General features: G+C 38.9%; 1 pseudogene; it reads right to left on the bottom strand.

Moving 5' to 3' along the window:
- Positions 1-5,091: 5,091 nt before the first annotated feature.
- Positions 5,092-5,789, bottom strand: LOC130855957 (pituitary tumor-transforming gene 1 protein-interacting protein-like; annotated as a pseudogene).
- Between the last annotated feature and the right edge of the window lie 13,344 nt (positions 5,790-19,133).

Here is a 19,133-nt window from a genome sequence, read left to right on the forward strand (position 1 = left end):
CAACATGTTGTGTATTTTAAAATCAGCGAGGAGGCCACTGTGGTTGAGTAAAGTTCTTCCTGTACTCTATGATGCTTTGACAAATGAGCCTCCTTCTGTATCTCTGACCTCACCTTCTACCATCTTCCTTCTTGCTTGCTTTACTCCAGCCGCATTTGCATTTAAGTGAAAACTGTTCAATGGTTTTAAGCAAATGAGTGCCCGATCCAGCTTACTATGTTGCTTTACATGCTGTTTTGTGAATAGACAGCTTGATTTTGTGCTTAGTGCAAGTGCACTGTAACTAGAGAATTAGATTTAGCCAGTGTTGTGTTTTCCCTGAGGTGGAAAAAAAAAAAAATCAAAGATCATTAAGAGAGTTTAGGGTATATGCAATGGGATGACTATAATGATTGACTACAGAGTTTAAGTGCAGTGGGAAGAAATTATATTAGTGGTGACATAATTGAAACAGCTGACAAATGAAAAGGGAGCAGAATTAAAAGACTGGCATCATCACTGGGGAAAAGAGTTTAGGAGTCAACAAAGTAATAAATGAACTAAGAAAATAGAAGGTGTTGAAGACAGTGAGATGGGTGTTACAGACTGCACTTATTAGTAATGCTAAATTTAGGGTTATGAACAAAGGACTGAAGGGTGCTGCTTCTCTGGGATAAAACCAACCAACCAAACTAAATTTAGGGTTATGAACAAAGGACTGAAGGGTGCTGCTTCTCTGGGATAAAACCAACCAAAGGGCTACAGAGGAATTGGTGCTATCAGGAAGAGATATTCATAAAAGCAGGAACAACCAGGAAGGAAGCATTCAGGTAAAATACTATGTATGTAAAGCAACTGGTGGTTTGGCAATTCAAAAAAGATGGTGAGAATATTTATTAAAAGTAAAGTTACATGACAGACAGGAACAAAATAAGGTACAAGGAGAAACTTTTGAAATCAGACTTTAAGACATGAAGACATGACTTTGGAGCCTTGGCAATTTCATGTTGTGAATAGATATATAGGGCTAAAGAATATAATGTGACATATTAGACAATTCAAGGAAGACAGTGCTAATAATATTTCGAGTATTAGGAAATAAGAGAACTGGGTATCTGGAGTTTCTCATGATCCCTGGCAATTGAGGCTAAGACACTGACTTTGGGGAAGGTGAGAGTTGCTCTGGGTATGTGAGTCCCTTTTGCCTAAAGTGTCATCAATGTTGAGCAGAAGAGCTAGGTAGCTATAGTGTTTGATCCAGGACAGGGCATTTGATTTTGACCCTTGCTGGAGAATTGGCAAAATTACTTAAGAGTTGCTTAAGACTCTACGTTAACCACTACAGAGTTGACAGTGTCCAGGGAATCTTCATATAATCTGGGAACACAGGACCCACCTGATTCCTACAGAACATTATTCAAGACATCATGCAAAGCAATATACAGATAAAATGGTTTTTATAAACTATGTAAAGACAAAATTGCAGATGTAAACATGAACTCTGACAGAAATCAAATCAGTGGGGCTAATTAATGATGTTTTAATACTTTTAGTTTATGCTAGCATATTCTCTTTGAACTAACACTCTTTCAGTATAGGAAATAGCTATATTTTTAGGCCTTAAACCATGCCCTATACTAAAAACCTTCATTCTTTACATACTGCTATAGAACAATATTTATAAAATTTAAAGGCTTAGGCTCAAATGAAGATTCCACTTGGCAGTAGCTTTGTCACACTGGGCAAATCACATAACTTTTATTGACCCTGATTTCTTTATCTTTTAAAGATGGCAGTGCCTTTTAGAAAGCTTTTCTTGATTCACAGTCTGTTTTTGCTGTTTTTCTCTACTGTCCTCTAGCATCCAGAGCATACTTCTATTACGATTAAGGTAACCATACAACTTATCTTCTAAACCAGTGGCCCCCAACCTTTTTGGCACCAGGGACTGGTTTCATGGAAGACAACTTTTCCACAGACTGGGGGTAAGGTAGGGGGTGGGGGATGGTTCAGGTGGTAATGAAAGCAACAGGGAGCAATGGAGGACAGATGAAGTGTTGCTTGCCCACCACTCATCTCCTGCTATGAGGCTGGGTTCTTAATAGGCTGCGACCGGTACTGGTCCCTGGCTTGGGGGTTGGGGACCCCAGCTCTAAACTATGGCGCTTTGAGAGGGAAAGCAGATGCTAGTTGTAAACACTGAGGATGCAGTTTTTTAAACTGATTAATCTTAAAGATAATATCTAGTTCTCATTATTCTCTACTTTTGAAAAATGATAATACTTCATTAAAATAAAAAATGAGTGTACCTATGCAGTAACCCTCTCTTGAGTACTCAGGATTCTATACTCTAACTTCAAGAAGCCAAAAGTTTTGTACTGAAAGACTGGTAGACAATGGGATGCAGAAGAGAGGAGAGTTACAAGAGCTATAATGGAGTAAATTAATACAAGCTACATTTTAACATGAATAATTTATTATTAATTTCTTAACTGTTTTAAGTAATCCTTTGAACAAACTGCCATAAAAATGTCCAGAAGTAGTGAGATAATATGGAGAAAAATAGCTTTGATATCAGGAAACCATGTTTTGATGTTATCTGTATGATCTTGGGAAATTTTCACATTCTCATTCTAGATTTTCTTCTTGTAAAATTTGAACTTAAAAGCCCAATTTACTGGGTTATTAAAATGACTGTGAAAGTTCTTAGCACAGTGTCTCACACAAATTAGGCTCTCAATGTTGGTAATTCTTTCCTTCCTTTTGGTATTAATACCATTTAAAACTTAAGAAAATATATAAAAGTTACTTTTTGTTTTCTGGCCAAACAGAAGATAATAAATCTTTCATTTTTTGACAACTCTAAATTAGAAGACAAATGCATGGGGTTAGCTATAAATGAACCTCTATAGGAAAGAGCAATGGTTGCACTTAACAAGGTATGATAACCAACTATACTTTTATCTCTTACGAAGATGGTCATTCTTTAACATGTACCTTTAAAAAAAAAGTAAAGATAAGCCCTTAAACCTTATCTATGCCAATAAATTGTAGGGGCTTTCTTCTTAGGCACTTTAGAGACTATTCTCTGTCATTCTCATTACTTAACCAGTTTAATAAAAGTGATTGCCATATTAATTGTGGTCTAAGATTTCAAGATTAGAAACTTTGTGCTATATATTTTAAAACGAAGTATAGACTAATGACAAAATGAAAAAAGCATTATGTTTAATAAATGGACTTGAGAGAATTCTAAAGAATGTTAAATAAACATAACCATGAATAAAGTAAACATAACTATAATATCTCTAAGGGTGGGAAAAGAGGAAGCAAAAGGTTTTCGGTAGACGAAATATCAATGATATGCCATAGACATAGTGAAGATATGGTCCACAGTTTTTCCAGGATAAATTTTATTTCATGAAAAGTAACTTTTTTTTTTTTTTTAGCCAACAAAAGCGTGTATTAATCCGCTGATTGGAAACTGGTTAAAGATTAAGGCACCCAGACTTCTGGTTTCCGTGAGGTTACAATTTTTGGCTGCTCTTAGTGCTATTTCAGAAGAAGCACATGGCTGTGGCGATGCTCCCGGGCCGCTGGGCGGGCTCCGTGCTGTGTGGGAGGAGGGCTGCGCAGTGGCAACTTGCTCTAACAACTTGCTTCGTCTACAACCCGGCTTAGCTTTCAGCTCAGCAGCCTCAAGTCGAGAAAGTGATTTTACATCGGCACTAACTACTGTGTTAGTACAAAGTTCACTGAAGTCTATTACAAAGTTTCTTTTATGAACAAACAGTAGAAAGTAAAAATTTGCAGACTTACAAAATACTTAGGAATGTTTAATAATACTTTCACTGCTATCAAATGCCCAAGGAATCAGAGAAATAAAACTAAAGAGTTTATGAAAGTTTCTTCTTAAGAAGTTTGTGAAACTTCAGGGTAGAAATGTTAAATCAGGCACAGGTCTGCGCAGCCAACAGGGCACACATCACTGAATGTGTCCTGTGATCACTGGGTCCCCGTGGACTCCCCACTGCATGTGCTGGTCCACCTACCTTCCCAGAGCTCAATGTTTTTCTCATTCAAAGCAATTTGGCAACTATAACTATTTTCAGATTTCTTTTAAGAAAGGCTGTTCACAGTGACTTTACCATCTGCTGTCCCTGCCAGGAAGTGCTCAGACCATTTATTGCAGTCCTGCATCTTGATCTGGAAGAAAGGGAACCAGCACATGCAGCACCACCAGGCACCAGGGGGCCACCTTACAAGAAGCCACCTCTGAAGGAAGTTCCCAGAACATGGCCAAGACAAAGGAGCGGGCTGGGAGCTGGGGTCGTCGGACAAGCAGGACGACTGCCAGCGTCCCTGTTGTGCGTGGAGATCCCGCCAGCGGCCCCGCACTCGTTGCCTCCGCTCAGAGCCCGGCCAGCACGCGGCCCCTGCTTCCTGAGGGCGGACCTGTGGTCACCTGCGTGCCTTAAGGGACCACTGCAGACAGCAGGGAGGGTCTGACTCAGGAGAGACTCTGCCCCCAGGGCTTGAGGCCTGCAGTTAATGGGGCTGAAAAGAAGGCAAGCGGAGCCTCTGGAAGGGGCCCCCGCCTACGACCTATCAGCACCTGACCAACCACTGTCCTTTCAGAGGTTTTATAATCACATTTTCATCAGAAAAATATCTTGATGTTCCAGCAAAGACACAAACTAAGAAATCACCCACAAGAGGCCTAAGCTTTGACAGTAAAGCTTTTTGGTAGAATCTTTTAGGTGGGAGAATAAAATCCAAGAATTATTAAAACAAAGAAACAAAAAACTCAAAAGATGCAAGGTGAGTGTAACTACTGCTCAATGCTATTTGGTGTAGAGGTCAGGAACTGAACCCTCGTCAGGCTACGACCTGGACCCCATGGTCAACGGCAAGTCACCTGTGGTCTTCCGGGGAAACAAGAGGGGCGGGGGGTGGTCCTGAGATGGGCTGCAGGCGCCCTGCTCCCTGCACATGGGGCTGCACGGCCCGGGCACAGGGAGGGTCTGCACTGGGTCGCAGCCGGAGCAGAGGCCTGGAACGTAGCGCAGTTTCCTCCCCAGATGAGCAAGGGAATAGAAAAGCCCTGACGGTCTTAACGTCTCAGGTGACTAAATACAGAAACAGAGAAGAGGGGACAGAAGCTCCCAGGCCTGGGCCCAGAGGGCAGCTTCCATCACCCAGGGTCGGAGGCGGACGAGGTGGCAGGGCCCCTGCGGACCAGCAGCCCGAGGAAAGGCGGGAGACTGCTCGTCGTGCCCCGAAGTGCGTCTTAGTTGTTTTCGAATCTAGCATACGGGTTTTCTTCTTTAAACAAACCATATTTCTTTCTGATCTCATCATGCCTTAACTTCATCTCTGCTCTCCGCTCCTCCTGCCGGACCCTGCGCTCCTCGCGCTCCTGGATGGCCCTCTCCTTGCTCTTGTCTGGCCGCCGGCTCTGCTTCCTCTGGCAGCAGCAGCAGCAGCAGCAGATGGCCACGTCCAGCAGCAAGGAGCCCCCGATCACTGACATGGCGATGATCAAGGCCTCGAAGTTCACCCAGCACATGCCCCAGCGTGCAGAGCTCAGCGTGCAGAGAGAGCTGGGCGGCAGGACTTTGGTCACCGGGTAGTCCAAGCAGGCCTTGTCAGTGTTGCACCAAAGACAAGATACGTTCTTCAGGCACTCTTCACAGGTCCTATTTGTGTTCTGAGAACAACCCTGCGCGGCAGCCACTGGGAGCAGCAGCAGGAGCAGCGCTGTGCCGCCCCTAGCGCAGCGTCGGCCCACGGAGCCCGCCGGACGCCATGGTGCCTGTGGCCCGCCCATCGGTCGTCGTCGTCGTTGTCACTGTCATCGTCGTCAGCCTGATGCAGCCCACCTCGGCCCCCGGCCAGACGCCCAAGTAACATTTTTAATTGTACAAAATATATTCATTTCAATTTCTGCATTTATAAAACTTTAGTGTAAACAGAGTTTGTCAAAACATTAATATGGCTCTTCGGATCACACTGTAACATCATCTAAAATGTGCTTGTGAGAAAAAGATGGCGGCGAAGTAGAGAGACGTGGAGTGCATCCCTCTCCACAGATGCATTGGGAATGCACGGAAGGACGCAGTCATTCCCACAGAGAACCAGCTGAACACCAGCAGACGGCCTCGGACACCAGAAAGGGCTGCGGGGAGCCCGACATAGCCGGTAGGGAGGCATCTACGAGGGCTCAAAGAGGGTGAAGCGGTGGAGCTGTGGCAGACGGGAGGGAGTGAGAAACATACGGAGGGTCCGCGGCACAGCTCAGCGTTCCCGGACCGAGACATCGATCCACGACTGAACAGAGGGTCCAGGAGCGGGAGCGTGGGAACCCGAGAGCTGGTTCAGGGTGAGAAACATTGCTGCCGGTAGGGTGACGGACCGAGAGGACAGGAAGGAGGAGGTCCGCGGAGAGGAGTGCCCGTCCCTGAGAGCTGCCCGGCCATGATGGAGGCTGGAGGCTGCAGGCTCAGGGGCTGGGGGGAGGAGCCACATGCGTAGCCTCTCCTTCTCTTTTGGCGCCTCTGCAACAGGCAGTGGAGAGACGCCCTGAGGGTCACCTAAGGTGCTCAGGGATAACAAGCACCCTCAGGCACTCGGGCGGGGCTAGATTAAAACCTCTTGCAACGCCAGCAGCAGGGAGGCTGCTGAGAGGAAAAAAAAAAAACAAACAACAGCATCAAAAAGAAAAAAACCCCGAGAGAGGCCCAACTCTAAGACTTTCTGTTTACGCCTGAGCCACCAGCGCCCTCTGCAACAGGCACCTCCAAGCCTGACTGAAACAACAGTGTGCCACTGCTCACTCACTCCCAGGAGAAGGAGCCACTATTGTACCCTCTCCCTCCCCACACACTCACACTTACAGACGAACAATAAAGGAACCTCTGCTGGTCACAGAATAATGCAAAAAAAACCCAAGGCAAGGAGAAGGACACTTACAGCTGAGACGCTAAGGAAACAGAAATAGCAGTATCAATACCTATTGAACTGGTCCATTCTGGAATCAGTTCCGGATTTTTTTTTTTTTCTTTCTCTCTCTCTTTTTTTTTTTTTTTTTGATTTATTAAATACGATCTTAGCCCTAAGGGATCTACAAGTTTTATAACATAATATTTTAATGATATTTTTTATTCTTTTTTTTTTTTTTTTGCCTTTTTATATACTTCTATACCTGGCTAAGTTTTTGGTAGTACGGACAAAATATCTCTCATACTTTCCTTTCATCCCTATCTTTTATACATTTCTATTCCTTTCTTTTTATTTGCATATTTCCACCACATTACACTCTTCTGTTCCCCTTTCTTCCAGCCTTTTTAAGTTTATTTTATCTTAACATACTTATAAGCAACACTATCCGTCTGCTCAGATGCCTTGCTCTATTCTCCAGATGATGCACTGCCTTGGTATTTAATATTAGGCTTTTGTATTTATCTTAGTTCTTAGTACAGTTGTCTAATTACATTCTGAGAATCTCCATTCTCTCTGGTGGTACTCCAGCTCTTTTCTATATTTGATCCTAGCTTACAAAATCTCCCTGGATTGATGTTTGTATGTGTAGGGTGTTATTCGTTGTTTGTTCGCTTTTGCTTTTGTCTCTGATTTGTTCTGTTTCAGTTGTCAATTTCTGTTGGGTTTCTCTTTGAATATCTGATAGCACACTGGGGTTCTGTCAGGTCTTTCTAGAGCCTTATGTCCTAATGGATTCAGTAATTGTGTGTCTTATACATGTATGTGTTTCCTAGACTTAATATTTGTTTAATCCAATACTTGGACATTAGTCTGAGGCTTGGACAGTCTTCTATAAACACCTCTATCGCCAGGACAAGCAACCCCAAAAGTTTGGACAACCATGAGGAAACAAAGAAACCCCATGCAGGCAAAGGAGCAGGAAAAAAACCCACAAGACCAAATAAATGAGGAGGAAATAGGAAAAATGCCTGAAAAAGAATTTAGAGGAATGATAGTAAAAATGATACAAAATCTCGATAACAAAATAGAGAAAGTACAAGAAACAGTTCATAAGAATTCAGAAAAACAAACAGCAATGGATAACAAAATAACTGAAATTAAAAATATCCTAGATGCTATAACCAGCAGAATGACTGAGGCAGAAGAACGAATAAGTGAGTTGGAAGATAGAATGGGGGAAATAAATGCCACAGAGCAGGAAAAAGAAAAAAGAATAAAAAGATTAGAAGACAGTCTCAGAGACCTCAGTGATAACCTTAAACGTACCAACATTCGAATTATAGGCATCCCAGCAGAAGAAGAAAACAAGAAAGGGTCTGAGAAAATCTTTGAAGAGGTTCTAGTGGAAAACTTCCCCAACATGGGAAAGGAAATAATGAACCAAGTCCAAGAAGCACAGAGAGTCCCATACAGAATAAACTCAAGGAGAAAGACACCAAGACACATATTAATCAAACTAATGACAATTAAACACAAAAAAAAAATATTAAAAGCAGCAAGAGAAAAGCAACAAACAACATATAAGGGAAAACCCATCAGGATAACAGCTGACCTTTCTGCAGAAACTCTGCAGGCCAGAAGGGAATGGCAGGATAGACTGAAAGTCCTGAAAGAGAGAAACCTACAGCCAAGAATACTCTACCCAGCAAGAATCTCATTCAGATTTGAGGGAGAAATCAAAAGCTTTCCAGACAAGCAAAAGTGAAGAGAATTCAGCACCACCAAACCAGCCTTACAACAAGTGCTAAAGGAACTTCTCTAAGTAGGAAACACAAGAAAAGGAAAACACCTACAAATACAAACCCAAAACAATTAAGAAAATGCTCATTGGAACACACATGTCAATAATCACCTTAAATGTAAATGGATTCAATGCTCCAACCAAAAGACACAGACTGGCTGAATGGATACAAAAACAAGACCCTTCTATATGCTGCCTACAAGAAACCCACTTCAGACCAAGGGATACATATAGACTGAAAGGAAAGGGATGGAAAGATATTCCATGCAAACGGAAGTCAAAAGAAAGCTGGAGTAGCAATACTCATATCAGACAAATTAGACTTGAAAGTAAAGACTATTAAAAGAGACAAGGAAGGACACTACATAATGATCAAGGGTTCCATTCAAGAAGAACATATCACAATGGTAAATATCTATGCCGCCAACATAGGAGCGCCTCAATACATAAGGCAAATGCTAAGAGCTATAAAAGGGGACATCGACAGGAACACAATAATAGTGGGAGACTTGAACACCCCACTTACATCAATGGACAGATCATCCAAACAGAAAATAAATAAAGACACACAAGCTTTAAAGGACACATTAGACCATCTCGACTTCATTGATATTTATAGGACATTCCATCCAAAAACGACAGACTACACGTTCTTCTCAAGTGCACACGGAACATTTTCCAGGATAGATCACATCTTGGGTCACAAATCAAACCTCAGCAAATTCAAGAAAATTGAAATCATATCAAGCATCTTCTCAGACCACAACGCCATGAGACTAGATATCAATTACAGGAAAAAAACTGCAAAAAGTACAAACACATGGAGGCTAAACAATTCACTTTTAAACAACCAAGGAATCACTAAAGAAATCAAAGAGGAAATCAAAAAATATCTAGAAACAAATGACAACAAAAACACAACAACCCAAAACCTATGGGATGCAGCAAAAGCAGTTCTAAGAGGGAAGTTTATAGCAATACAGTCCTACCTTAAGAAACAAGAAAATGATCGAATAAACAACCTAAACTTACACCTAAAACAAGTAGAGAAAGAAGAACAAAGAAACCCCAAAGTTTGCAGAAGGAAAGAAATCATAAAGATCAGAGCAGAAATAAATGCAAAAGAAAGGAAAGAAACCATAAGAAAAATAAATAAAACTAAAAGCTGGTTCTTTGAGAAGATTAACAAAATTGATAAACCATTAGCCAGACTCATCAAGAAAAAAAGGGAGAAGATGCAAATCAACAGAATTAGAAATGAAAAAGGAGAAGTCACAACGGACACCTTAGAAATACAAAACATCATGAGAGACTACTACAAGCAACTATATGCCAATCAATTGGATAACCTGGAAGAAATGGATACATTCTTAGAAACATACAATCTTCCAAGACTGAACCAGGAAAAAATAGAAACCATGAACAGACCAATCACAAGTACGGAAATTGAGGCAGTGATTAAAAATCTCCCAACACACAAAAGCCCAGGACCAGATGGGTTCACGGGTGAATTCTATCAAACATTTCGAGAAGAGTTAACACCTATCCTTCTCAAACTCTTCCAAAACATTGCAGAAGGCGGAGCACTCCCAAACTCATTCTACGAGGCTACCATCACCCTGATACCAAAACCAGGCAAAGATGTCACAAAAAAAGAAAACTACAGACCAATATCACTGATGAATATAGATGCAAAAATCCTCAACAAAATACTAGCTAACAGACTGCAACAGCACATTAAAAAAATCATCCACCATGATCAAGTGGGGTTTATCCCTGGCATGCAAGGATTCTTCAATATACGCAAATCAATCAACGTGATACATCATATCAACAACTTGAAGGATAAAAACCATATGATCATTTCAATAGATGCAGAAAAATCTTTTGACAAAGTTCAACATCCATTTATGATAAAAGCTCTCCAGAAAATGGGCCTAGAAGGAAATTACCTCAACATAATAAAAGCCATATATGAAAAACCAAAAGCCAACATCGTTCTCAATGGGGAAAAACTGGAAGAATTCCCTCTAAGAACAGAAACAAGACAAGGGTGTCCACTCTCACCACTATTATTCAACATAGTTTTGGAAGTGTTAGCCACAGCAATCAGAGAAGAAAAAGAAATAAAAGGAATCCAAATTGGAAAAGAAGAAGTAAAATTGTCACTCTTTGCAGATGACATGATATTATATATAGAAAACCCTAAAGACTCTACCAGAAAACTGCTAGCATTCATTGATGAGTTTAGTCAAGTGGCAGGATACAAAATTCATGCACAGAAATCTCTTGCATTCCTATACACTAACAACAGAAGAGCAGAAAGAGAAATTAAGGAAACTCTCCCATTCACCATTGCAACAAAAAGAATAAAATACCTAGGAATAAACCTGCCTAAGGAGGCAAAAGATCTGTATGCAGAAAACTTTAAGACATTGATGAAAGAAATCAAAGACGACACAAACAGATGGAGGGACATACCATGTTCCTGGATTGGAAGAATCAACATCGTGAAAATGTCTGTACTACCCAAAGCAATTTACAGATTCAATGCAATCCCGATCAAATTACCAATGGCATTTTTCACAGAACTAGAGCAAGAAATCTTACGATTTGTATGGAAACGCAAAAGACCCCGAATAGCCAAAGCAATCTTGAGAAGGAAAAATGGAGTTGGTGGAATCAGGCTTCCTGACTTCAAACGATACTACAAGGCCATAGTGGTCAAGACAGTATGGTACTGGCACAAAAATAGAAAGGACGATCAATGGAATAGAATAGAGCACTCAGAAGGAAGCCCAAACACATATGGGCACCTTATCTTTGACAAAGGATGCACGAGTATACAACGGAAAAAAGACAGCCTCTTCAATAAGTGGTGCTGGGAAAATTGGACAGCAACATGTCAAAGAATGAAATTAGAACACTTCCTAACACCATACACAAAAATAAACTCCAAATGAATTAAAGACCTAAATGTAAGGCCAGACACTATAAAACTCCTAGAGCAAAACATAGGCAGAACACTCTATAACATACATCTAAGCAACATCCTTTTTGACCCACCTCCTAGAATCATGGAAATAAAATCAAGAATAAACGAATGGGACCTCATGAAACTTAAAAGCTTTTGCACAGTGAAAGAAACCATAAACAAGACTAAAAGGCAACCCTCAGAATGGGAAAAAATAATTGCCTATGAAACAACGGACAAAGGATTAACCTCCAAAATATACAAGCAGCTCATGAAGCTTAATACCAAAAAAGCAAATAACCCAATCCACAAATGGGCAGAAGACCTAAATAGACATTTCTCCAAAGAAGACATACAGATGGCCAACAAACACATGAAAAGATGCTCCACATCACTCATCATCAGAGAAATGCAAGTCAAAGCCACAAGGAGGTATCACCTCACACCAATCAGAATGGCCATCATCACAAAGTCTGGAAACAACAAATGTTGGAGAGGGTGTGGAGAAAAGGGAACTCTCCTGCACTGTTGGTGGGACTGTAAGTTGGTACAGCCACTATGGAAAACAATTTGGAGGTTCCTTAAAAAACTACAAATAGAACTACCATATGATCCAGTCATCCCACTCCTGGGCATATACCCAAAGAAAACCATAATCCCAAAAGAAACTTGTACCATAATGTTTATTGCAGCACTATCTACAATAGCCAGGACATGGAAGCAACCTAAATGCCCATCAACAAATGAATGGATAAAGAAGATGTGGCATATATATACAATGGAATATTACTCAGCTATAAAAAGGGATGAGATGGCGCTATATGTAATGAGGTGGATAGAACTACAATCTGTCATACATAGTGAAGTAAGTCAGAAAGAGAAGGACAAATATTGTATTCTAACTCACATATATGGAATCTAAAAATGGTACTGATGAACTCAGTGACAAGAACAAGGATGCAGATACAGAGAATGGACTGGAGAACTCGAGGTATGGGAGGGGGCGGGGGGTGAAGGGGAAACTGAGAAGAAGCGAGAGAATAGCACAGACATATATATACTACCAGCTGTAAAATAGTCAGAATTTTGATTTTTCAGTAATTATACTCCATGGTGAGAGTATAAAATGGATCCCATATTTGCCAAATAAATCTTTTTAGTCCATATTATACAGACACACAAACACATATAAGAAAAACAGAAAATTATAAGTCATTGCAGATCTAGCTGTATCTGACTACTGTAAATTTAGTATCTATAGTACAGAATAGTTCAGTATCTATAGTATATAATTGTTAATGGCATAGATTTTACAATCAAATTGATCAGAGAGACAATCCTGTCTCTACAATTTGCATAATGTTGGACAAGTTACTTAACTTCTCTAACCTTCCTAATTGGAATTAACTGATACTGAGAAACTTTGTATTTGTTGTTCTTAGACCTCTTTGTTAAGGTCTCAGATATATTCATTTTATACCAAAATATTTACTATGAATACTTACTACATTACCACTGTACTAATCACAAGGTTCATGTGATTATATATACTATAATCATGTAGTACACTGTAAGAGAGAGTATATGTGGAAAGAAAGAAAGAAAGAAAAGAAAAAAAGAAAGAAAGGGAAGGAGAAAGAAAGAAGAAGGAAGGAAGAGAAAGGAAGAAGAGAAAGGCAAAATCAGGCACTCTTAAGATGTAAGAGCAGGAAGGGAAGGGAACTGCAATTCATTTATTAGGAGTCGATTCAGGGATTTAAAAAATGATATAGATAAAAATAAGGTTAAAGTCACAAGCAAATTTAGAGGCAGATATAGGTATAAAACAGAAGTTTCATGAATCCCATTATACTGTATAGAATTCCTTAATATAAAAATTTAAGATAAGTAATATGTATACTACAAAATATTATAGGCATACACATTTTCTTTTATATATATATATATATATATATATATATATATATATATATATATATATATATAAGAAATGTGAGGGATTCACTAGTTAGTAAATTAGGAATGATCCATGGATATAGTATGGAACATAAAGAGTAGAAACTATGCTCAAGGGAAAGTGTTTAACTACCTGTTTGAAATCTCTGTATTAGATTTAACATGTCTAGGTTTTCTGATCCATATAAACCCTTTAATTCATCCTCAGGTTTTTCCCACCTCCGTGAATGAACTTCATTAGAATGACATTACCATCCATCCAGATGGTCCATGGTGGGAATCTAGGAATCACCTTTTCTTTCTCCCTTTCCTATATTCTTCTTCACTAATCCATAAGGAAATTCTGTTTATTGTATCTTGACTGCTGACATATTGGTCTAGGCCACTATCATCTTCTGTTGGACTAGCAAAGCAAGCATTCTAATTTTCTTCTTCCTTCTCTCTTTTGCCTTCCTTCAGTTCATTCTATATTTACTGGCAACGAAACCTTCAAATATAAATCAGATTGTCATTTGCTCACTTGAAATCCTTCATTAGCATCCCACTGCACTTAAAGTAAAACCCAAAAATCTTTCTATAGCATACATGTCTTAGGACAATATGTTCTTCATAGTCCTTCAGTTTTAAGTCTTCTATCTTTTTTGGCAAAACCAGAAGCATACTGATACTCTTTCAGTTCCTCAAACATGTCAAACTCTAAACTCTGTCTCACTTCATGCCTTCTTCACATGATGTTCCTTTTGCCTGGAATGCTCTTTCTGCCATTCTTTGCATCATTAGCTCCCCTCCATTTGAAGCATGATTTCTAACTATGAATTTCTATGAAGCCTATCTAACCATAATGTGGCACATTCTTTTAGTCCCACAGTTCTCTCTCTCTCTCACCTTCATTTTGTAGCCCATCACAACTTGAATATTATTTATTTTTCATTTTTTGCTTGCCTTTAATATGTCCATTCCATGTAAAGATTCACAAAGCATAGAAGGCATCTCACTTTTTCATCACTGTTTTCCCTGTATTTAATATAGTGCCTGGCACATGATGATAGGTTCTAAATAAATACCTATTAAATTTCTGCAAGCATTATTTTTTCAATCAGATTAGGCATCTGTCTGATTTTTGCTATGAAAATGTCCTTTAAAAAAATATAAAATATTCAGTTCCTATAAAAATATATTACAATCCTAGAAATTTTGCAGAAATTAACTTAATCCTTTAAATTAAAAGATTTCATAATCTATACTTTACAGAGGTTCAAAGCACAGAGCTGACTGATGGAAAAAGCACCTGTTGCGACTTCACTGGGTTTCCGCTTTCATATATATCTGTCTAAATTCATTTTCACTATAATATGGATATTATTCCCCATTTGGAGATAGAAAAAGTGAACCTCTGAGTAGTTTATAAAAATTCGTCAAGTCATTATTACTTATGAGTTGGAAAAAAATGTAATTTGGACATAAGTCTACTTGACATCATGGTTCATTAATTTTCCTGATATATTTTTCTGATATATATAAATTTCCCAGAGTCACAAGAATTAATAGGATTTAGGCCCAAGTTCTGAAACTCCAAACCATGTAGTCATTCCATTATAATGCAGCTGCCTTTTACACCAAGTCTGAACAGGCACACCTCAGAGATATTGTGGGTTCAGTTCCAGAGCACCTTAATAAAGCGACTATCACAATAAAGTGAGTCACAAAATTTTTTGGTTTCTAAGTGCATATAAAAGTTTTATTTATACTATACTGTAGCCATTACCAGTCATAATGCTTCTAAAAATGTAGATACTTTAATTAAAAAATACTTAGGATGGAAGATGCCTTAGAGGACTGGGGCAGGGAGGGTGGGGGGGACTCGAGGGGGGGCGTCAAGGAAGGGAGGGAATACGGGGATATGTGTATAAAAACAGTTGATTGAACCTGGTGTACCCCCAAAAAAAAAAAATACTTCATTGTTAAAAAAGTCTAACTATCACCTAAGCCTTCAGCAAGTTCTAATCTTTTTGCTGGTGGAGGGTTTGCAATAGTGAGAAAATACCAAAATGTGACACAGAGACACGAAGTGAACAAATACTATTGGAAAAATGATGCCTATAGATTTGCTTGACACAGAACTGTCACAAGCCTTGTAAAAAAAAAAATGCAATATCTGCAAAGCACAATAAAGTGAAGCACAATAAAATGAGGGTATGCCGATAATTTGAATAAGTAACAATAATGACTTGTATAGAAACATACTACATATTTATCTTTTATATTAAGTTGAAAACTCAATAGTTGAAAAATTACCATTTTAGAAGATGTAATAGTCCTAAAGGACTCAGGACCCAAGTATGACAAATGACAACAACATAATTAAGTTTCAAATAAATGTACTCACTTAATATAGCTTCTGTGAATATGTTGCTCCCAACGCTGTACTACTAGAGATGGAAGAAAAAAGACCCATGGGTTTATGAAATAAATAATACATCAAAAAAAACATACTAAAACTAAAGGATATGGATTTAATTAACAGCATGCCTATGTTCATTTTTTTTTCTATAATATGTTAAGGATTCATCAAAATAAGCTACATTTATAAATCCTAGAGAAAAAAATTTTCTTTAAATGAAAGTGCAATAATAATCTGTGAAAGAAATACTTAAACTAATTTTGGAATATTAAAATCCCAATACTCATACCATTAAAGAAAATCATTTGTACATATTTGCCAAAAGCACATTAGCAATTGAAGAAATGCCACGTGGAAAAGTAAAAGCTGATAAAGCAACAACAAACTATTTGATGCAAGCACTTTTTAAAAACTGTATAATCATTGTCATTCTGAGAAATCTCAAATGACCTAATAAAGCTCTCAAATATTATCTTTTTTAATGCCTGCAGTTTTGATAATTATAAATATAGGAAGATTACTTATTCATCAAGATAAAAGAGAATTTCCACAATGTGTAAGACTTCTATTGCTATATTTTAGCTATTTTAAAGAAAGTCTTAACTTCTCTAAAAAAGTACAAGTCTTCAAAGTTTGTTATTTTGATATTTATCTGGAGTACAACTTATGAAATTTCTATTTGTATTAATTTTGTTTCTTCATGAAAGTCACAAAAAACTTTTCTCTCTGAGAATTTACTGCATTAATATAAATATTATGTCAGATTATGAAGTCATTTTACATTAAGCTATTTTAAGGTGGCATATGATGTACGTTATGCTCAAAGTTTCTTATTGATAGAAATCAAAGAAAATGTGGCGCTTCATTGACATTATGTGCATCTGCTGTTTCTATATCAGTTACTGATATAAGAAGGAAAATATCCAAAATGGAAGACATGATGAAGTTCCTTACACTTTCACTGTATTTTCAGCCCTGACAGTAATGAGACACATAAGGCCCAATCATTCAATTGTGGAAAAATTCTTATTAACATAAGCAAAAAAAAAAAAAAAGTCACCTAATGTCTACATCAAAACTGCAACGATGGTAAAAGTGCATCATAAATACACGACTTGTTTTTCAAATGTTAGAACTTAAAAAATAATCCTGATTTTGTCACCAACATAAAAGCCTTGAACAGAAGTATAAAACTGCTTTTTATATTTCAAAGCAGAAGAAAACATTAATTGACTTAACTTGGAGAAAAGAAAATTTGAATATCGTGAATTTGTTTTGTATCTTAGAAAAGTGAGAGGAACTGCTTCAGTGATTCTACCAGTGACATTGTTTACTTCAAAACAGATAACATTTCTTTTAACATTCTGAAGTAGTTACTGGCAGCTACTAGATTTAGCTTTAATGTATAACTAGATGAAGCCACTGATGTCTGACATTGTAGATAGACTTGGTTTTTGGCCTGTTCTCAGTCCACGGAATCACATGAGGTAGGAAATCCTACTGTTAACAGCTATTAATACAAATGTTAAAGGACATCTGAGCCTTCAAATACTGAAATATGTCTTTGCCTGGAAAAATTTCAATGGGAAAGTAAATCTTGATATTCTCTGCAAAGGCTGAGCATCTCTATGGCTTGGAATACCTGAATTTTGCTGTTTGGATCAGAAAGAATCTTTGCACATGCCTGTGACTCATTGTTTTCTGTAGGTCCTTTTCTTCTTTTGTGTTTCCCATTTACCAAAGTTCCTTTAGCATTTATTGTAGGGCTGGTTTGGTGGTGCTAAATTCTCTTAGCTTTTGCTTATCTGTAAAGCTTTTGATTTCTCCATCAAATCTGAATGAGATCCTTGCTGGGTAGAGTACTCTTGGTTGTAGGTTCTTCCCTTTCATCACTTTAAATACATTGTGCCACTCCCTTCTGGCTTGCAGAGTTTCTGCTGAGAAATCATCTGTTAACCTTATGAGAGTTCCCCTGTATGTTGTCATTTTTCCCTTTTTGCTTTTAATAATTTTTCTTTGTCTTTAATTTTTGTTAATTTGATTACTGTGTGTCTTGGCGTGTTTCTCCTTGGGTTTACCCTGCCTTAGACTCTGTGCTTCCTGAACTTGAGTAGCTATTTCCTTTCCCATGTTAGTGAAGTTCTCTCTCTCTTCTCCTTCTGGGACCCCTATAATGAGAATGTTGGTGCGTTTAATGTTGTCCCAGAGGTCTCTTAGGTTGTCTTCATTTCTTTTCATTCTTTTTTCTTTCTTCTCTTTCACAACAGTGATTTCCACTATTCTGTCTTCCAGGTCACTTATCCATTCTTCTGCCTTATTCTGCTATTGATTCCATCTAGTGTATTTTTCATTTCAGTTATTGTGTTGCTTATCTCTGTTTGTTCTTTAATTCTTCTAGGTGTTTGTTAACCTTTTCTTGAATCTTTTCAGTCTTTGCATCCAGTCTTTTTCCGAGGTCCTGGATCATCTTCACTATCATTATTCTGAATTTTTTCTGGAAGGTTGCCTATCTCCACTTCATTTAGTGGTTTTATCTTGTTGCTTCACTTGGTACAAAGTCCTTTGCCTTTTCATTTTCTCTTTCTGTGGCTGTGGTTTTCATTCCGCAGGCTGCAGGATTATAGCTCTTCTTGCTACTGCTCTCTGCTCTCTGGTGGATGAGGGTATCTAAGAGGCATGTGCATGCTTCCTGATGGGAGGGACTGGTGGTGGATAGAGCTGGGTGTTGCTCTGGTGGGCAGAGCTCAGCAAAATTTTAATCTGGTTGTCTGCTAATGGATGGGGCTGAGTTCCCAGCCTGTTGCTTGTTTGGCCTGAGGCGACCGAGCACTGGAGCTTAAAGGCTCTTTGACGGGACTAATGGCAGACTTTGGGAGGGCTCACGCCAATGAGTACTTCCCATAACCCCTGCTGCCAGCGTCCCCATCCCTGCAGTGAGCCACAGCCGCCCCTCGCCTCTGCAGGTGACCCTCCAACACCAGCAGGTAGGTCTGGTTCAGTCTCCTATGGGATCACAGCTCCTATCCCCTGGGTCCTGGTACACAACACTACTTTGTGTGTGCCCTCCAAGAGTGGAGTCT

This window comes from Hippopotamus amphibius, chromosome 6 (genome assembly GCF_030028045.1).
Source record: "Hippopotamus amphibius kiboko isolate mHipAmp2 chromosome 6, mHipAmp2.hap2, whole genome shotgun sequence".
Lineage (NCBI taxonomy): Eukaryota > Metazoa > Chordata > Mammalia > Artiodactyla > Hippopotamidae > Hippopotamus > Hippopotamus amphibius.